The 18961-nt window shown below is 42.7% G+C and overlaps 1 pseudogene; it reads left to right on the forward strand.

Annotated features, from left to right (window-relative positions):
- The first annotated feature begins 8931 nt into the window (after positions 1-8931).
- On the forward strand, positions 8932-10700 carry LOC130107818 (polyadenylate-binding protein 1A-like; annotated as a pseudogene).
- Positions 10701-18961: the final 8261 nt, after the last annotated feature.

The raw sequence follows: 18961 nt of genomic DNA on the forward strand, positions 1-18961 counted from the left end.
TCCTCCGTCCCCCTCCCTCTCTCGCTCTCTCTATCCCTGTCTTTTTATCTATCCGTCTTATTGTCTATCTATCTGAGGCTAAACCATACAGACCATACATTATAAATAAAGAACATCATGTATCCAGCTTCATCTGTATACTTGAAACTGTAATACCCTAAAGAAGACTTTACAATTGCTACTGCAAGCCTCAAGGTGATGCACGATGACAAGGAATCCAATTTATTATTCCAAACAAAATGTACTTATTTAATGTTCATTTACCCACTGAGCATGCACACTTTTCTTCAGCAACCCAATCACATTCACATAAGGGAAATGAACAGTGTTACAACATTCCCCTGTTGGCCACTGAGCAGGTCCAATGGAGAAGTTAGTGAGGTTATGATCCTGGCTCAAGGACACATCTATAAAAGCTGTTAAGCAAGCGACAAATGAGACTTGCACTGTTCCCACCCATGTATTTCTAGCATTTCTGTAATTCAAACCATTGACTGGTGATTCCTTCCCACCAGACCCAGTAATCCTGATAGGTTGCTTACTATCCTCGACTTCTGCTGCCAATGGTGGTCATCTTGAATTATTTTTCACAGTAATTTCCATTCTCTGTGCTGCTCGCTGCTCCATTAGCAGTATCCGTTCACTTAATAAATGTTTATAATTTAAGAATTTTCTGACTACAAAGACTTGACTTTGGCCTACAGATTTTGTTTCTCTAAATGAATCAAAACCCAAGATTTTCACACACTCTTATCTACCCGAGCTGTTCCCAGACTTCAAAGTGTTAATTTTACCTAATTTGACAATTTTTTTAATACAAAATCCTTAATGTATTCAATAACTTCTTAAAGTGCTGTTTCTTTTTATAGCCACATATGATAGAATTCTTCATAATATTAACAGCCCTGCATTTGCTGTCAAACCTTAATACCCAACAACAGTTTTACGACCCTTTAAAGATGATCCATTGCAGTTCTCAAAATAGGATGATTGTCAACATTCTGTTACATGTATACAATACATGTCAATTAGTCTCTTGGAGCCACATGTGACTATGCCACTTCATGTCAAGAATGTATGTATACAACTGGCTTTGCAAGACAACATACCAAATCATGCTCTGCCACATGCATCGCAACATATTGATGAATAAGGACATTGTCTGATCATCCACTTCACCACAATTAGATTAGAGATAAGCAAATGTAGGTTTTCGGTTAGTATTTATATTTCAGTATCACGTCAGAGATGGTTAAGTTTAGGTATGGGTTTCGAGTAAAGGTCAGGGTACAGATCTCGGAGGCCAGTTGTTAAGCATTATAATCTGCACTGACTGTAAATCAGGGATACATTTCAGTGGAGGTCCTCAATCATGTCCACATTCTTCAAACCATTGTATTTTTGGACCTGCAAATGCATTGCATACAAATGTTTTGTCTGTGGGCTGGGATGATATGAAATCCCTTAAATCCTGCAACAAGCCTGTTCCAGCAGAACTTGTATTTTAATCCTAGTTTTTGGAGAAATTGTTCCAAAATGACAAATGGCTTTTATGCGTTAAAACGATTTCCATGGCATCTGGGTAGTGTAGTGGTCTATTCCATTGCCTACCAACATGGGGATTGGCGGTTCAAATCCCCGTGTTACTTTCGGCTTGGTTGGGCGTCCCTACAGACACAATTGGCCGTGTCTGTGGATGGGAAGCTGGATGTGGACATGTGTCCTGGTCGCTGCACTAGCGCCTCCTCTGGCCAGTCAGGGCGCCTGTTCAGGGGGGGGACTGGGGGGAAATGGCGTGATCCCATGTGATACGTCCCCCTGGTGAAACTCCTCACTGTCAGGTGAAAAGAAGCAGCTGGCGACTCCACATGTATCGGAGGAGGCATGTGGTAGTCTGCAGCAATCCCCGGATCAGCAGAGGGGGTGAAGCAGTGACTGCGACGGCTCGGAGGAGTAGGATAATTGGCCAGATACAATTGGGGAGAAAGAGGGGAGGAAAAATCCCAAAAAACAAAAAAATAATTTTCATTTCAATTTCCAATTGAATTTCACAACAACTCATTATGCAGAGATGGTCCTCATTAAAGTAAGCAGTGACCTTCTCCAAGCAGCAGATCAAGGTCATATTTAAGAATGTTAGACCTCAGTTCTGCATTTGAAAGTGTATGCCATACCGTTATAAGCAGTCTTAAATTCCAAGTCAGCATCAAGGAGACAGCACTAAATTAGTTTAGCTCATACCTCTAGAGAGGCTTCTAGAATTCAATCTTTCTAAAGATGAACCTCATCATTAGCACCCATCACATGTGGAGGGCCTCAAGGTTCAACTTAAGGTCCCATCTTGATTTTCATTGACACGCTACTTGTACCTTAATTTTCCTTGCCAATATTGTATCGGCAATACACAGATTTATACAGTTATTATACAGTCATTGAGTTTCTGAGGAAAGTATCCTCTGAAACTCAACGATTTGAATAAACTATATCAAAAGAGTGCCTTGGTAACAAAAAAGTACCAGATGTCTCAAATGTTGCATCTAATGTGGGGAAAAAAAATCACAAATAATATAATCTGGCAGACATTATACCTTTAGTTTGTGTCTTAATGACCTAGGTGTCCTATTGGCTAATGTGAATCAACCTGACAAATAAGAGGAGCAACCTTTGATACTTAGACTTTGTATACAGGTAAAGAATGAGATGCAATCTTGTTTCTTTCAATTAAGAACATTCTCCAAAATTAAGACATCTTTAACTGGAGAAAGCCATACATCCTTTCACAGTATCTCTATACACATGGATCGCTGTAACTCTGTGGTGCTGGAAGATACAAGCAGAGGCAACCTCACTATGTCAGTAATAACATCAAGGGAGGTTACAGACAATGGCCAGCTTCCTGTTTCTCCACATAGGATTTCAGCGGAATTCAAAGTACAAAGAGTGACTGAGTGACATGTTCAGGTACATGAAATATTTCATTTCATCTAAAAAGATTAAATGTTTTCTACAATTACTTAATTTTACTGAAATATTAATTATTTAATGGATTACACTGCTTTGTTGAATAAAACAAATATAGTAATATGTAAAGGTCTTAGGCAGTGATGAATATTCAACTCAAACACAGATATTATTGTATACATACCAGGAAGTATCAGGCGAGGACTTGCAGGGACTGTGAGGGTCAAGTCAAGTCAATTTTATTTGTATAGCCCAATATCACAAATTACAAATTTGCCTCAAGGGGCTTTACAGAACACAACATCCTGTCCTTAGACCCTCACACCGGATAAAGAACAACGCCCTAAAAAATAAACCCAACCCTTTAACAGGGAGAAAAAATAAGAAGAAACCTCACTGAGAGCAAGAGAGGAGAGATCTCTCCCCCTAGAAGGACAACATGCAATAGATGTTGTGTTTACACAATTTACAGAATACAACATTGAAAGAGGATAACAGAATGATAATGGAATTATAAATTATATGAAGAATATGATGTGGAGGATTCCAATCAGTGTTCAGACATACATTTAGCAAACATAACATTGCCCATAATGCCCCTGGCTAAAAATAATAATAAGAATAAGAATAAGAATGACTCCGTTGCCGGAATAACGTTTAAGTGGAAATGGCCACTTAAACATTAATAGCATCATGGTGTGTCATGATTCTACCATGGTTTGTCAAACCGTGATTCTACCATGGTTTGAGAAACCATGGTAGAATCATGGTTTGTCGTTTTGGGACTATTCATAGAACAATGCACGGGCATTGTGCAGGGCAGGTCTATAATACATAAAACACCGTGGAAACTGCTTATAGTGATCACGGTTACAGTGATCAACCACTTATATGGATAAAAAAAAGCTTGGGACAGAAGCATTCCTATACAAATGCTGTTTAAAATAATTCACTTATAGTAATCAAGTAGTCCGTTTACAGTGTTAATTTTGGGTTTTTTCACACATGACAACATATGAAAAACTTTGGTAATTACATTTTTTCTATGGCGCGCAACTTTCACCATGGGCTACTCACTCACTCACTCACTCACTCACTCACTCACTCACTCACTCATCCATCCATCCATTATCCAAACCGCTTATCTTGCTCTCAGGGTCATGGGGATGCTGGAGCCTATCCCAGCAGACACTCACTCTCACTCACTCACTCACTCACTAATGGACGACCTGAGAGGGTAGTGTAGTAGGGACATTTAGTAGGATGTACTCGCTGCAACTGATGTCTGGACTGTTCCATTGGCATCTGGACACTGCGTGGCATCCTGTGCATCATGTTATTCATACATTTTATGTCCATTATAATTCTGTTATCCTCTTTCAATGTTGTATTATGTAAATTGCGTGAACACAACATCCATTGCACGCTGTCCGTGTTGGGAGAGCGATCCCTCCTCTGTTGCTCTCCCTGAGGTTTCTTCCTATTTTTTCTCCCTGTTAAAGGGTTTTTTTTTTTAGGGAGTTGTTCCTTATCCAATGAGAGGGTCTAAGGACAGGATGTTGTGTTGCTGTTAAGCTCACTGAGGCAAATTTGTAATTTGTGATATTTGGCTATACAAATAAAATTGATTTGATTTGATGTATGGACACACAGAGGACAACAAATAACGACAACAAATAGCGTCATGGGTCTGGATGGTTTCGTGCTTGTTACTTTATTCCCATGATACTTGGTGGCTGCGACACCATTATTGCCTTGCAGTAACCTGCCTGGTATTTTGAAACAGTCAACAAAATTCAGTAAATGGTGAAGCTGTCTGTTTCATTACTTTATATTCATGGAATAATGTCAATTAGATGATAATCTGTATGCGAAATAAAGAAAAAAAATCGTTTATAATAATCCTCTGCTTATAGTGATCAATTTGACCCGGAAGGACATCATCACTATAAGCAGTTTCCACTCTGTTAACATTTGACCCAATAAATATAACCAAAGATTATCAATTTTCCCTGATATGTATGAAATTAAAATTAGAGTTAAGAATTCATTATAAATGTATTTTTTACACTCTGTGGGTCTCTCTGTGGGTGTTTTTTACACACCGTATGTCTCCATGTTTCATCGGATCCTCTTGTTTTAATTACAGAGTTCAAGTGAAACCACCAAGCAATCAACCACAATTCAGCCTACCATTACCACCACCCTTCACTTGACCCAAAAGAACCCCAAAGATGGGAAAGATGCCAAACGACTTAACAGGGCAGTAGCAGAATTTATTTGTCTGGATGAGGTACCTGCGTGTACTGTGGGAAAACAAAACTGGCTTCAGGAGTCTTGTGTATGAGTTGGACAAAAGGTATGACATGCCGGGAAGAAACTTCTTCATGTACACTGAAATACCAAGAGACCAGAAGTATCCTCGCCGCACAACTGGCAGAGAAACCATTCTATGCATGCATAACAGATCTATGGACAAGCAGAGCTGTAGACACCTACATGGCTGTTACCACCCAGTTTATCAGCGCATCATGGGAGATGCAGTCTTGGTGTTTGGGCTGTACAGCACTGTATTCTGACCACACTGCAGAGAGCCTGACTGAAGCCTTAGAACAAATGGTTACTGAAACATGGGAATTGGACATGTCCCAAATGGTTGGGATCATGACAGACAACTGTAAGGCCTTTGGAAACCTCAAGTGGATCCCATGTTTTGGACATAAATTGAACCTTGCGGTAAATAAAGCCATAGACATTGACAGAGTGGCAGCATGTCTGTCCAGGTTCCGTGGAATGATCTCAATCTTCTCTATGTCAAACAAACTGACAAGATTGCTGAAAAAGAAACAAAAGGCACTGCAGGTAACAGAGCACAAGCTCATTCATAATGAGCCCACCAGATGGAACTCGGTTTTCAACATGGTGGACAGGTTCTGTGAGCAGCAGCAAGCAGTTTGTGCAGTCCTGGCGGACAGCCGCAAAAATTATCACCCCATGCCCAAAGACACAGACATCTTGGAAACAGTGAGGGATGTTCTAGCTCCTCTGAGTACCTTCACAGATGCTTTGAGTGGAGAGAACAATCCAACTCTCTCCTCTCTCTATCCTGCCTCTACTATGGAAGATCTATTCCTGTCTAGCAGACAAAGATTCTGACACAACACTAACATGTGACATGAAAAGAAAGATGACATAACATGACATAAAGAGGAGATATGAAGATCCTAGGCTACAACTTGTGCTCAACACGGCAACATATCTTGATCCAAGGTTTAAGAGGACATTTGTTGCAATGGAAAAGGAGGTGAAGGATGAGCTCCTTCAGGGAGCTCTCACGGCTGACCTCCCTAGAGGAGAACATGGAGCAGAACATGATCACGAGGAGCAAGAAGATTCAGTGGTACAACCAATGGAGAAGAAGAAAAAAAACAGACCTGAAAAGCTTTCTGTCCAGCATAACGTTGGAAAAAAGGGGACAACAATACAATCTCAGAGAGCGGACCTCAAAAAGACCCCATTTGAAAGACTCATGAATGAATTTGACGTCTACAGCCAAATTAAAGAGATAAGTGCAGTGGAAGACCCACTAACCCTAACCTAAATATATCATTCATGAGGAAACATAGGGCTGACCCCCCCCCACCCAAAACGGGCAAAGGACCCGTTTTACAAAATGGGTCCTTTGCCCGTATCTAACCATAGATATCACAGGATGTTGTGAAGAGTGCAATGTGCATGCCTACTTGAAACTGAAAGTGTTCTAGTTTGGAAAGGTGTTATTATAGAAAGATGCTGTATTCTATTCTTAAAATGTTTTATTTCTTAAGATTATTTTGCTTCAAACTGTTTTATTTTGAAATATTATATATATATATATATATATACACATAGTTTAATATGGTGCTGTTCTAACTTACACCAGAAACATTTCAAAAGGAGACTAACCAGGTCCTTCTCACTTTCTGTAATTTGTCACGTGAGCTACACAAGGTGCGGCATTGATGGGCTTGCTGCCCTTCCACTTTAGTAGATTAGCGCAGGCACAGACTCGTTCACTCCAATGAGAGATGTAGAGATTTTATGTAGCTATTATTTTCTTTACCATTAAAACTGAGGTAAACATCGGACCTTCCCTTACAAGTTGAAAGTGTTCTGAACATTTTGACACTAAATCAATGTTTTTCTGACTTGTAGATCCAGTGAAAAACAAGTTTGTTTGGGACTTTTCCGGCAATCTCACAGGGTTACAAAGTTGTTAATAAACTGTGAATTCAAAAATGTGATCAACCCTTGTGGACATTCTGTTTCTGATCTATTGGGTATCGAGTATCGAATCAGTATCATTTCAGTTTCAAGTATTGTTTCAGTATCGAGTATTGTGATACTACACTTGGTATTGGTATGAAAGTCAAAATTTTGGTATCGTGACAACACTAGTCCATACACCACCGGAACAGCCTAGGACCCGATCCACGTGACTAGCATCACAATGTAAAAAATTAAAATAAAAAATCTCCAGTCAATCAGGAGGCTCATTGGTATTTAGTGGTCATTGCTTCCCCGGCCTGGAGGAGCCACAATCCGAGTCTTGGAGAGGCCTGGGTTTGCAAAAGGGAACAGGGGAGGGCAAGTTGGACAGTCCCCAGGCAGAGGAAGAGGCCCAAGGATCTAATGACATCCCTGAGGCTCCGGTTTCATCAAGTTCCAGAGACACACCAATTGAAAATACGCGAAAGGACTTCACAAAAGAGCCTCCGCCTTGGTAAAACGACAACACAGAGCAGACTTGCCAAAAGAAGACTGTTTGCAAGAGGCCCTGCATTCTTACCATGGACTCCCTCAAGCTTTCTCTCCATGAACGAGTCTGTAAACTCTTGTGGGAGACCCTTTGGTGGACTTTGAACTCCCTCTGTGCCTTCAGCATTGGTTTTCGCGACAGCAGGTACAGAGGAAACGGTATGAGATAAGGGATCTGATTCTCAACCTTTATCGGCAGCAAAACTTGAAAAATGTTGCCTGATGAAGGGGTAGAGTAGTTTCTGAAGCCATCACCTAAACACTGCTCATACTGAGCAATGGCACATTTCAGTGTACAATTAACTTATTTAGTTTAGATTAGATTCTGTTGCTGTGTCATGCATCAGCTTGGACTAAACATGTTTAAAGAGTGTCAGTCTTTTGGTATCAAAGAGAAATAAAACTTATTTCTATGGTAAATTAATTTTACAGCTTTCCATGCAGGAAGAGCCCATTTTAAATTGAGGTATATTCATAAATCTGTGTGACTTTTGATTGTTTACATGATATGCTACCACATAATTATGAAAGAAACTATTTGCATTCTTTTTTGTATAAGATCTGTTAAGTGATCCTTTTTTCCAATTAAGATTATTTGAAAGTTAAAAAAAAAGGTCCTGTCAACATCTGCTACGGTGGCACCTGCCTGAAGAAAACAGTAAAATTCATATCCTTTGTATAACATGGAGATTGAAAATAAATTATAACAAAAAACAAAAAGTAAACTCACATCGGCATGAAACATGAGCCCATTGGTTGGTTAGCAACATTTTTGGAAGCGTGGGTGATTAACCTCGGCCTGTTAGTAAACCGTCCACCTACCTCTATGTCCCATCTGAAGGGCACCGTCATTTCATTTGTAGTCGAGAATATTGAATTATAACAATTTAAATGTGCCATTTCCGGTTAGCTTGCTAGCGCACGTTAGCTCGCTAATTTCAATACTTCGGGGTGGTGAAACAGGCCACTGTAGAGAGTAATCGTCCCATTACGGAGACGCTTCTGTCACTTACCATTTAGATATTTTACGCTGTCATCTTTTTTTTTTTAGTCGTATAGTTTGAAAATGCGTCGTCAGGGATGAACCCTGGCACTCCCAGTAGGCGAACACTCGTTATTTGAGTGTTCGCCTACGGTACTGTCTCCGTCTCCATTATTCTTTCACCTCTTTACATGGTCTCCTTCTACATGGGAGATCTGGATCAGGATGTTACAGAGGCCATGCTTTACGAGAAATTCAGTCCGGCCAGTCCCATCCTCTCCATCCGAGTGTGCAGGGACATGACCACCCACTTTTCCCTGCGTTATGCCCGCTGATGCTGAGCGTGCTTTAGACACCATGAACTTTGATGTGATCAAAGGCAGGCCCCTTCGAATCATCTGGTCTCAGCGTGACCCCTCACTGAGGAAGAGTGGAGTGGGCAACATCTTCATCAAGAGCCTTGAGAAGTCCATTGACAACAAGGCTCTGTATGACACCTTCTCAACTTTTGGAAACATCCTTTCTTGCAATGTGGTTTGTGATGAAAATGGCTCAAAGGGCTACAGGTTTGTGCACTTTGAGACCCACGAGGCTGCTGAGAGTGCCATTGAGAAAATGAATGGCATGTTACTCAATGACAGAAAAGTGTTTGTTGGGTGCTTCAAGTCCAGGAAAGAGAGAGAAGCTGAGCTTGGCGCCCATGCCAGAGAGTTCACAAATGTCTACATTAAGAACATTGGAGAGGACATGGATGATGAGAAGCTGAAAGAGATGTTTGGGAAATATGGACCTGCCCTCAGTATACTACGTGTCATGACAGATGACAGTAGCAAATCAAAGGGATTTGGCTTTGTCAGTTTTGAGAGACACGAGGATGCACAAAATGCTGTTGATGACATGAATGACAAAGAGCTAAATGGCAGATATAGGGCTCAAAAGAAGGGAGGGTGCCAGAATGAACTCAAGTGCAAGTTTGAGCAAATGAAGCAGGATCACATGACTAGATACCAGGGTGTTAATTTGTATGAGAAAAACTTGGATGATGGCTTGGGTGACGAGTGTCTCTGCAAAGAATTTACACCCTTTGGAACCATAACAAGTGCTAAGGTAATGATGGAGGATGGTTGTAGCAAAGGCTTTGGCTTTGTCTGCTTCTCCTCCCCTGAAGAAGCCACCATGGCTGTGACAGAGATGAATGGCCGCATCACTGCTACCAAACCACTGTATGTGGCATTAGCCCAGCACAAGGAGGAATGTCAGGCCCACCTCACCGACCAGTACATGCAGAGAATGGCCACTGCCTGAGCTGTACCCAACCCACCCCACCTTCTGGCTATTTCATGGCTGCTATTCCTCAGGCTCAGAACCGTGCTGCTTACTACTCAGCCAACCAGCTGCCCCAGCTTCACCCCTGCCCCAGTTGGGCTGCTCAGGGTGTGAAACCCCAGGACTTCCAAAACATGCCCAATGCCATGCATCTGTCCACCCCCAGGCTCCAGACCTTCAACATCATGCAACCCACCACCACCCAGGTCCCACGCATGATGATATCTCAGCAGCATATGCCCATTCAAGTCCTCAGTCAGCGCCCTGCCAGTGCCTCAGCCACTGCTGCCCCAGTGCGCACCATGCCCCAGTACAAGTATACTGCTGATGTAGGCAATCCCCAGCAGCACATGGCCTCTCAGCCACAGGTCACCATGCAGCAGCCTGCTGTTCATGTCCAAGGACAGGAGCCCCTGACTGCTTCCATGCTGGTTGCTGCACCTCCTCAGGAACAGAAGCAAATGCTGAGTGGGCGTCAGTTCCCCCGATCCAGAATATGCACCTCAGCCTTGCAGGGAAGATCACTGGTATGCTGCTGGAGATGGACAACTCGGAGCTGCTCCACATGCTGGAGTCACCAGAATCTCTCTACTCCAAGGTGGATGAGGCTGTGGCTGTGCTTCAGGCCCACTAGGTCAAGGAAGCTGCTCAGAAGTCCACCATCCCTGCTGGGTTTCCCAGTGTCCAAGAAGATTGAACATTTTGAAACCTGCTTCACCGATGAAAAAGAGAAAAAAATTAAACACTGAAAAACCTTAAAAAAAGAAAACATGTTTTTAATAAATAGAAAAATACATTTGATGAATGGAGAAAAATAAATACTGTTCAGTACCGTAAAATGCATCACTGGTGACCTATGCTCTTCGTGTTATTCACATTATTACTGTATTTAACAACAAAAAAAAAAAAGTAAAACAGTATCTTACTGTTGAAATTTATCTTTACAGTAATTTTTTTACAGTATGGCTGACATGGACATTGCAGTTTTATCATTTTGGATCAAAACTACACATCAGCTGGGAGCAGGAAAAGGAGGCTCCCGTAATGGTTAAAAATTGAGAGAAACTTAAGGAACTCGTAAAATACATGGCTAAAACAAATACAACGCACGAGTTTGATTGCCATGTTTGATAAAGCACGGTTCAAGCAGCTCAGCGATGACGCAAGATGTGTGTTTATTGTGTGCGTAATGCCGGCACCATCCGTGCGTAAAGGGGCTGCTTTAGTCATCGATGTTGTAAACTTCACATTAAATTGAGCCTTATATTTTGAACTTCTCATTCTATGATTTTTATGTTAAAAGGCGTTATTTCGTCGAGAGCCGAAATTGTGTCAATTTAAGTAGCCCCCATTTCGACACATTCTGATAAGCTTAACCTACAAAAAAAGGCTCAACGTGGCTTAATGTACCAAAACATCCATCAAAGGCGACCAAATTTCTTTCACATATCTAGTCATAAACACTTTCACATGTCAAAAAATCCAAGACCGAATTATGGACTTTATCTTATATTAAGTGTTTTTCCTCTGCATTCACACTCGTTATAAGGAAAAAGCTTAACGTGGCTTATGGACCAGAACAGCCACGTATCAGGCCAACATTTCTCTTACTCCTCTCTGAGCATGAACACGCTCAACAACCAATGAGACAAGCCCATAGGTTTAACATCAATATTGTCATTTTCATTGACGTTTTCCCCATAGGAGCACATTATAAATCACTGCTTAATGCGGCTTGCCCACAGTTGGCGCATATATATAAGAAATTGGGAAGAGCAATAATATTTAACCTCTTATTTTTAAAAAAAATGGGGTAGTGATCCGCTATGTATATGGCGAATTTGAAATTCGTTGGTCCCTGTTGCGATAAGGAACATTGGCTTTTCTCATAGAAAGCCATTATCCATCATAGTTTTGGGACATGAAGGCACGTTAAGCTTTTTCCTTATGATGGGGGTCGATGGAGAGGGAAACGTTTAATATAAGATATATTCCTAGGACTTCGGTTTATGATTTTTCAACATGTGACAGAGTGTATGAAAGGAGGTGTGTGTGGGAGAAATTTGGTCGTCTTTGATCGATGTTTTGGTACATAAAGCCACGTTAAGTTAAGCGTTTTAGAATGCCCCCCCCACACACACACACACACATACACACATTTGTGCCGTGCCATCCATGTCGCTTCTGTCCACAGCGCGTCAAGCCCGGTGGCGTTCCCGCATTCACAGTCGGAGAAAACATGTTGCGTTGTTGTACATGAAATTAGATAGATGCCCCGGATTTGAATAGCTAAACAGCCTTCCCAAGCTAAAACCCAAGCTATAAGGTAAGGTTACACATCTGGTGCCGTGATTTGGGGGGTCTTCAAAGATGCGTAAGGTAAACCTATAGCGTCGTATGGGGGGGACATTCGGCCAATAGCTGTCGCTTCGAGCACAAACAAGCCCCCTCACCCATGCTCAGCTTCATCTTCTTCATATCTCATCAGCCAATCACCAAATGCCACTCGCCCATTAGACTAAGGGATCCCATAAGATGTAAGAGTTGGCCACTGGCCAAAAGTTGCAACACTAACTTTGCCTTCTTTTTGTTTCTGTAAATGAATTTTTCATGTTCAGATGTCAAGGCTATTGGCGAGGTACTGGACAGACGACTGGTTGGCGGGTCTTTTTTTCCCCTGTCAGGGGCCCTGAGGGGTCTCAATTGTGCGGCCATATCAGGGGCACGAGAACAGCACGAGCCAGTGGAACAAAGGCCCCAGATGGCTCTTCGATCATATCTCAGATTGGGAAGACCTCTGAAAACTTAAGAGCTTGTTAAGGGGTGAGTGGAACAGTTTATGATGAATAATCATATTTTATATCAAAACAATGTCCGAACAATGAAATACGAAGAAGAAAGCATTAAGGATATATTATATTAAGGATATATAAGGATATACTAGGATAACTAAGGCTTTTAGCATTGATTAAACGAAGTTTTTTTTTGTCTTGGGAGCAGCTAATGATGTTTAAGTTTTTAAAACGAACAGTAATTTCACAACGACGAATAGGTCTCGAACAGACCATCTTCGTCTGTCAAAATAGGCCGCGCAGTTTAACCGACTCGAAAATGTAAAAACGCTCACCGCTAGGTAGTACTGAGCCTAGGAAAGAGGGCGTGGCCTATAAGCCGTGCCCGCCCACAAGGAGGACGCCGGGCTCTCGTTCGCGTTCTAACAGGGCGCTCAATACGATTCCAGTCGCCAGCGTGGACAAACCCTCCACATGATGGACCACGCTGCAGCCCAGCCTCCAGCCATCAGCCATGAGAGAAACCAAGACACGCTGTGTGGTACGTTGCTATTTTCTATATTTAAAACATCTTAAACCTCACGTATCTTTGGAAACACGTGCCTTTGTTTGCAATAGGCTATTAAGGCAGCTGTGTGAATAGTGGGGGCTTTGGGATGGACAGACAATTGCAGACACCGGGACTCCAATGAAATGACAGCTTGTCAACAGTAATTTATAGGATAAGAATAACAAAAACTATTTCTATTGATTTGAAAATGGAGAAGTGTCAACTGATTTTAAAAAAAAATGTTGCCTTTATTTCCAAGTTGGTTAACGTTTTGCTTTGTCACGTGGGTGTCGAGACGCAATGCCACATCAAAACGTATCAAAACTATCATGTTTTGGGAAGGGTATCATCTTGATGTTCCGTCTTACTCACTTAAACTTTCTAATCAAACGGCTCGGCTATGGCCTCTCGAGCAATGTTGTGGATAAAGGCTGCACGTATGCAAATGCACATGATCGTGTCGAGTTAACTCGGTGCTGCAGCATTTGGAGTAATGAGACGTGTGCACAGCGAACTTTCAGCCTAAACGCTCCCTTGACAAAACGTCTGTGTTGGCCAGTGTGGCGGGTCTCTGTGGCGGGTCTCTGCTGTCCCTAATGAGACCGGCTGTGAGAAAATGTGACTCTGTGAATTCTCACCGCAGCTTCACGGATGACTGGATCACCACGGGGGACGTCAAGTCGGCGTGGTGAGCCCGAGGTGACAATGGGGGGGGGGGGCTGAAACAAAGTCTATGTGTGTATGTCCCCGAGGGTTTGCTTTGTCTAACCAGAAGTAAGTCGTCCTTTTTACTGAGTAATCAATTACAATAGAGGGCAAGTCTTACTATTCCTAGTCAAAACTTCAGTGGGCCTAGGTTGTCTATGTCAAGTCCATTGCTTCATATGTGCTGATCTGGCACCGTGGACATCGACAATAGCCCCAAATTAAATGGTTCACACCCCAACATACAGTTGTTGTCTCTACTAGAACTGTACAAAGAACGAACTTACATGAGGCTTAAGAGATAGGGTTGATGTTGTGATTTGTTTGTTTATTTATTTACTTGTGGTAAAGATGTTTGAGGTGGGCAATTCAAGGGTGAATTGTCTTTTTAAAGCCGTTTTTTTCAGCCTGTATGAACATGGAGGCTCTCAATGCCTCTGTGCTGTGCTGTGGGTAGTATGTGTTATATGCAACAGATGATGTGCAGCTGATGCTGAGTCAGCACCACAGCATCCTTTGCACCGGAGCATCCTCTGAGCCAGCCTCACCCAATGAGACCAGCACAGCAGCACAGCAGCAAGGACTTTTATTGCGTTTCTTCATCCCATTGTTTTCCAGAGCAGAGACTAAGAAGGAGATATACACACATTTGCACATGTTTTAAATAAGGCTGGTAATCATGATCAGTGACTGTGAATTTATAATCGCTGTAAACAAACGAGCAAACGGGAAATACCTGGCTGAGAGAGAGACAGACAGAGAAAGAGAGAGACAGAACGAGAATCGGGGCGAGATGGGGAAAGACAAAGGTATAAAGTGGGAGGAACAAAGCGAGATAGAGTGAAACGGTGACAGACGGACAGAGAGAAAGAGGGGAGGGAAGAAAGAAAGAAAGAAAGAAAGAAAGAAAGAAAGAAAGAAAGAACACTACAGTAAGAGAGAAAGTGAGAAAAGCCTACAAGAGACGTGGGATAAATAAAGGCGTGTCTTCTCTCGTGGTGTCTTGTCTTCTGTCCGCTCAGGCAGCTGAAATCGCTGCATAATAAAATCCATGTTGCCTCGTCTCGTTTCTTGTGCACAGCATTTATGCCTCATACACCACATGATGTGCAGCAATTACCTTCATCTGTTAATGTCCGTTTATCCAATTATAGCCAATGCAGACATGACGATGATGATTATTATTGTTATTATTAGCGTTAATAATATATTGATAATAATTACTATTATTGTTGTGATATCATTATTGTTATCATTATCGTTATTATATTATTATTATTATCGTTATTATTTTTATTATTGTCGTTGTTGAGATCGTTGATAAACATGTCTGCCCCTAAACAACAGAATGCATCAAATACAGAGAAACACCTGATTAAGAATGGGTTAAAACATTACGAGGTATTCCTCCTTTTTAATTATGCATAAATACAGGCCTGTTTGGATACAACAATGCTACAACGCATTGCTGCATACTTGGCCGTCTGTTGCCTGTCGGGCCGTGTTGCGGACGGCCGTGTCCCTGCACGCGCCAGGGTTTAACCGGGCACGCGCCAACCAGCTGAGCCGCTGGGCACGACGGCGGAGCAGCTGCGCGGCGGCTTTTGCGCACCTACAGACGAGTTTGAAAACGGAGTGGTTAGTTCTGCACTGATTAATACTAAAGAAAGAATACAAACGGAACCAAGGTGCAGAACATTTTCTTTCTTCTCCTTCTCGAATTTTTTTATTATTATTATTATTATTATTATTATTAAATCAAATCAATGTTATTTGTATAGCCCAATATCACAAATTACAAATTTGCCTCAGTGGGCTTAACAGCAACACAACATCTTGTCCTTAGACCCTCTCATCGGATAAGAAACAACTCCCTAAGAAAACCCTTTAACAGGGAGAAAAAATAGGAAGAAACCTCAGGGAGAGCAACAGAGGAGGGATCTCTCCCCAAGATGGACAACGGGCAATGGATGTTGTGTTCACGCAATTTACATAATACAACATTGAAAGAGGATAACAGAATTATAATGGACATAAAATGTATTATTATTATTTATGTCTCACAAAATGCATTTTACAGCATCTATCGTGTGTAGATTCAAAGTAGGCGGAACATTTTCTCACAGTCAAGTTGGAGCCTGTCAGAATGTCATTATCTGGGTTATAAACAACGCTTATTTTTTTGTGCCTACTTGTGTCGGGCCGAATAAAAGCCTGATGACCAACGTGATGACAAGGCAACGGGCTATAAGGGCTATAACCTGAAGGGCAGCCCCGGGTGGGTGCGTTGCGAGGCTGCCTCCGCTCTCTGCAGCGCCCCCGGTTTGAATGTTCCCGCGCAGCAGCGGCAGCAGATGCGGTGACAATGGGGCCAAGTTGTGAATAATGGAGAGCAATTTGAATAACTGTCGCACGTCAGACGCGTGGAGGACATATCCCGGCTTTCCCAGGCTTTGTACTCGGCGTCGTAGGAAAACCGTTGACGGCTCTCGTCCAGTTCAGAGGGGATTTACAGTTTGATTGAAGTCGGGGGAGCGTCTACATAATGAACCCTGGGAAAAGACTGCGGAGAGATTAAACCCTGTATATGCCAGGCTACCAATTACAGCCCTCTGCTTTTAACGGCTAGGTAGCAGGTGCAGCACAGATTACAGAGTCTGTTGTCGCATACGGAAATATTATAATCACGGTTTAAATTATGATAAATATAACCTACTTACTTTATAGTTGCCGTTGCCACAAATAGAGCAACGTGCCTTATGACACGTCGCTGTGCAGGGTTGTTTTACCAAGTTAAAACCTTTTTTCTTTCTTTTTTTACAAAAAAAAACGTCTAAAATCCAAATTTCCCCATCATGCGATACGTCTAAAGAATAGTTGGACATTGCCGCCAGTTTATAAACTGGTGGATTTAAACGACTCCAAAATTCCTCAAAGTCTGTCTTATATGATTAGCTCCTAGTTTAGCGCTACCGACCCGTGCAGTTTGAGGATAGGTGCGCGAGGATGATTTGTCATTGAGAGGGGAAACCCTTCAGCAACATCCTATTCATTTGAATCCTCGTGGGAATTTCCCCTCCTCCTCCTCCTCCTCCTCCACCAATTGGCCCCGACGCGCCGTGTCCCGTGTCTCCGACAGTTGGACCGGTGCAACAGATGGGCCGGGGGAAGCACGCGTCAAGCACGAGACTCAACCCCACCCCATCCCCACCTCCACCCCCTCGGGGACATCTGACGGGGTTAAGTGGAAGGGACCGCGTACACGGCCTCCGATGTCACGCAACATTGGTTGCTTTTGCCGCTGATGGTTTCGGTCGTCATCGAGATGGTGGTTGCTGTTGTCTCCCGCCAACAATGGCCGACACATTGCAGCAATAGGCCCGTGTGGAAATGAGCAAGGATGACGCGCATGTCAATGAGCTATCCCCCCACATTGCTCATATTGACTTTTTTTTAAAATCACAGGATTAACTATTGTTAAAGTGTTTTAAAAAAAAGACTAAATGTTTAGGCTATAGTCGGCTTAACGGTTATTTGGATCAAAATCTGATTCCCTTTGTGTGTCTGACGTGGAGCAGCCCACAAAACAATGTGGCCTGCAGGCTTCTTCACCTGTACAGGTGTGCCTTCGTCAACATTATGCTTTCCCGCCGTCCTTTGGTGATGGAAAGTATTGCAATTCATCGTTCAACGTCTGCCTCGTTATCCCACACGACTGAATGCTAAGAGCACATATAAGGCTTCCTCCGCCACCTCCCACTGCAACCTAACCTGATATCTGACTGAGTCCAGGTCACTAACAGGGGGGCCTCGAAGAGATCAACCAGACCAATGTAACCAGGTTAAAATTAATGTTTTTATTTTATTTTGTTTGAGTATGAAATATCACCAAATCCTGTCTGTGTGCTGTTATTTGTGTTTACTACATTTTATTTTATGTCATTATTTACTTTTATGTATGTTTTCCAACGACCGTCATATACGTGTACTGTCGCTTTAAGAGAGAGGTCTTGTGGGTACACGGAAGAGGGAACGCGGGAGAGGCCATTTTTGTTTTGTGGGAGGAGTCTCAAGCAGCAATCGAGCCGAGCCACACGTTTTTCTTACCGTGGGACAGTTTTGCTGGTTGAGGAGAACGTAACCTTGAGTATCCCTGTAAGAAGATACTGCAAGCTGTGGGATAAAATACTTGTTTATCCTTTCTTACATCGGAGTCCCGTGGACGGTTTCTACTTCTAACGCACACGAGTGGAGTCCGGGCAGTGGTTGAACTTCGACCCCCACGTCCGTAAGAAACACCGCTCCCGCTGGAGGACTGGACGGTTGTCGAAGGGTTTGAAACCAAAATAAATGGCAAGGTGGGCCAAATAGAGTCCTGTGTGTCCCCCCCCCTCCTTCTTTGATCATGATGATGATGATGAGAAACCGAGGGCCCCCACAACACCTGGGGCCCCACCGAAAATAGAACACAACGCAGAGCTACTGATGAGAGTGACGGGCGTGCAGCAGGCTGACCAGCAGAGAACAGCATAGGACTGCCCCGTTACACCAGCAATCGCTTCATTGCAAACAAAATAAATATAGCCTACGTAGACTATAATGTAGAGTGAAAGCGCACATAAATGCAGTCTATTTACACGAGGCGACAAATGCTGCGTACGACAGAAGGTTTTTTGAATGATAACACTCGTCTTAAAAATGGCTGAGGGACTTAAAACCCCTAGTCTCTCTGGGGGTATTCTCCACGTTCAAAGCGATTAGTCACACCTCTGTGAACTGAAAACGTAGGACGAGGAAAATTATCTGACCTCACCTGTCAACCGGAAACATCTCCACCCGGGAGGAAGA

The sequence above is a fragment of the Lampris incognitus genome, chromosome 2 (assembly GCF_029633865.1).
Source record: "Lampris incognitus isolate fLamInc1 chromosome 2, fLamInc1.hap2, whole genome shotgun sequence".
NCBI classification, from domain to species: Eukaryota; Metazoa; Chordata; class Actinopteri; order Lampriformes; family Lampridae; genus Lampris; species Lampris incognitus.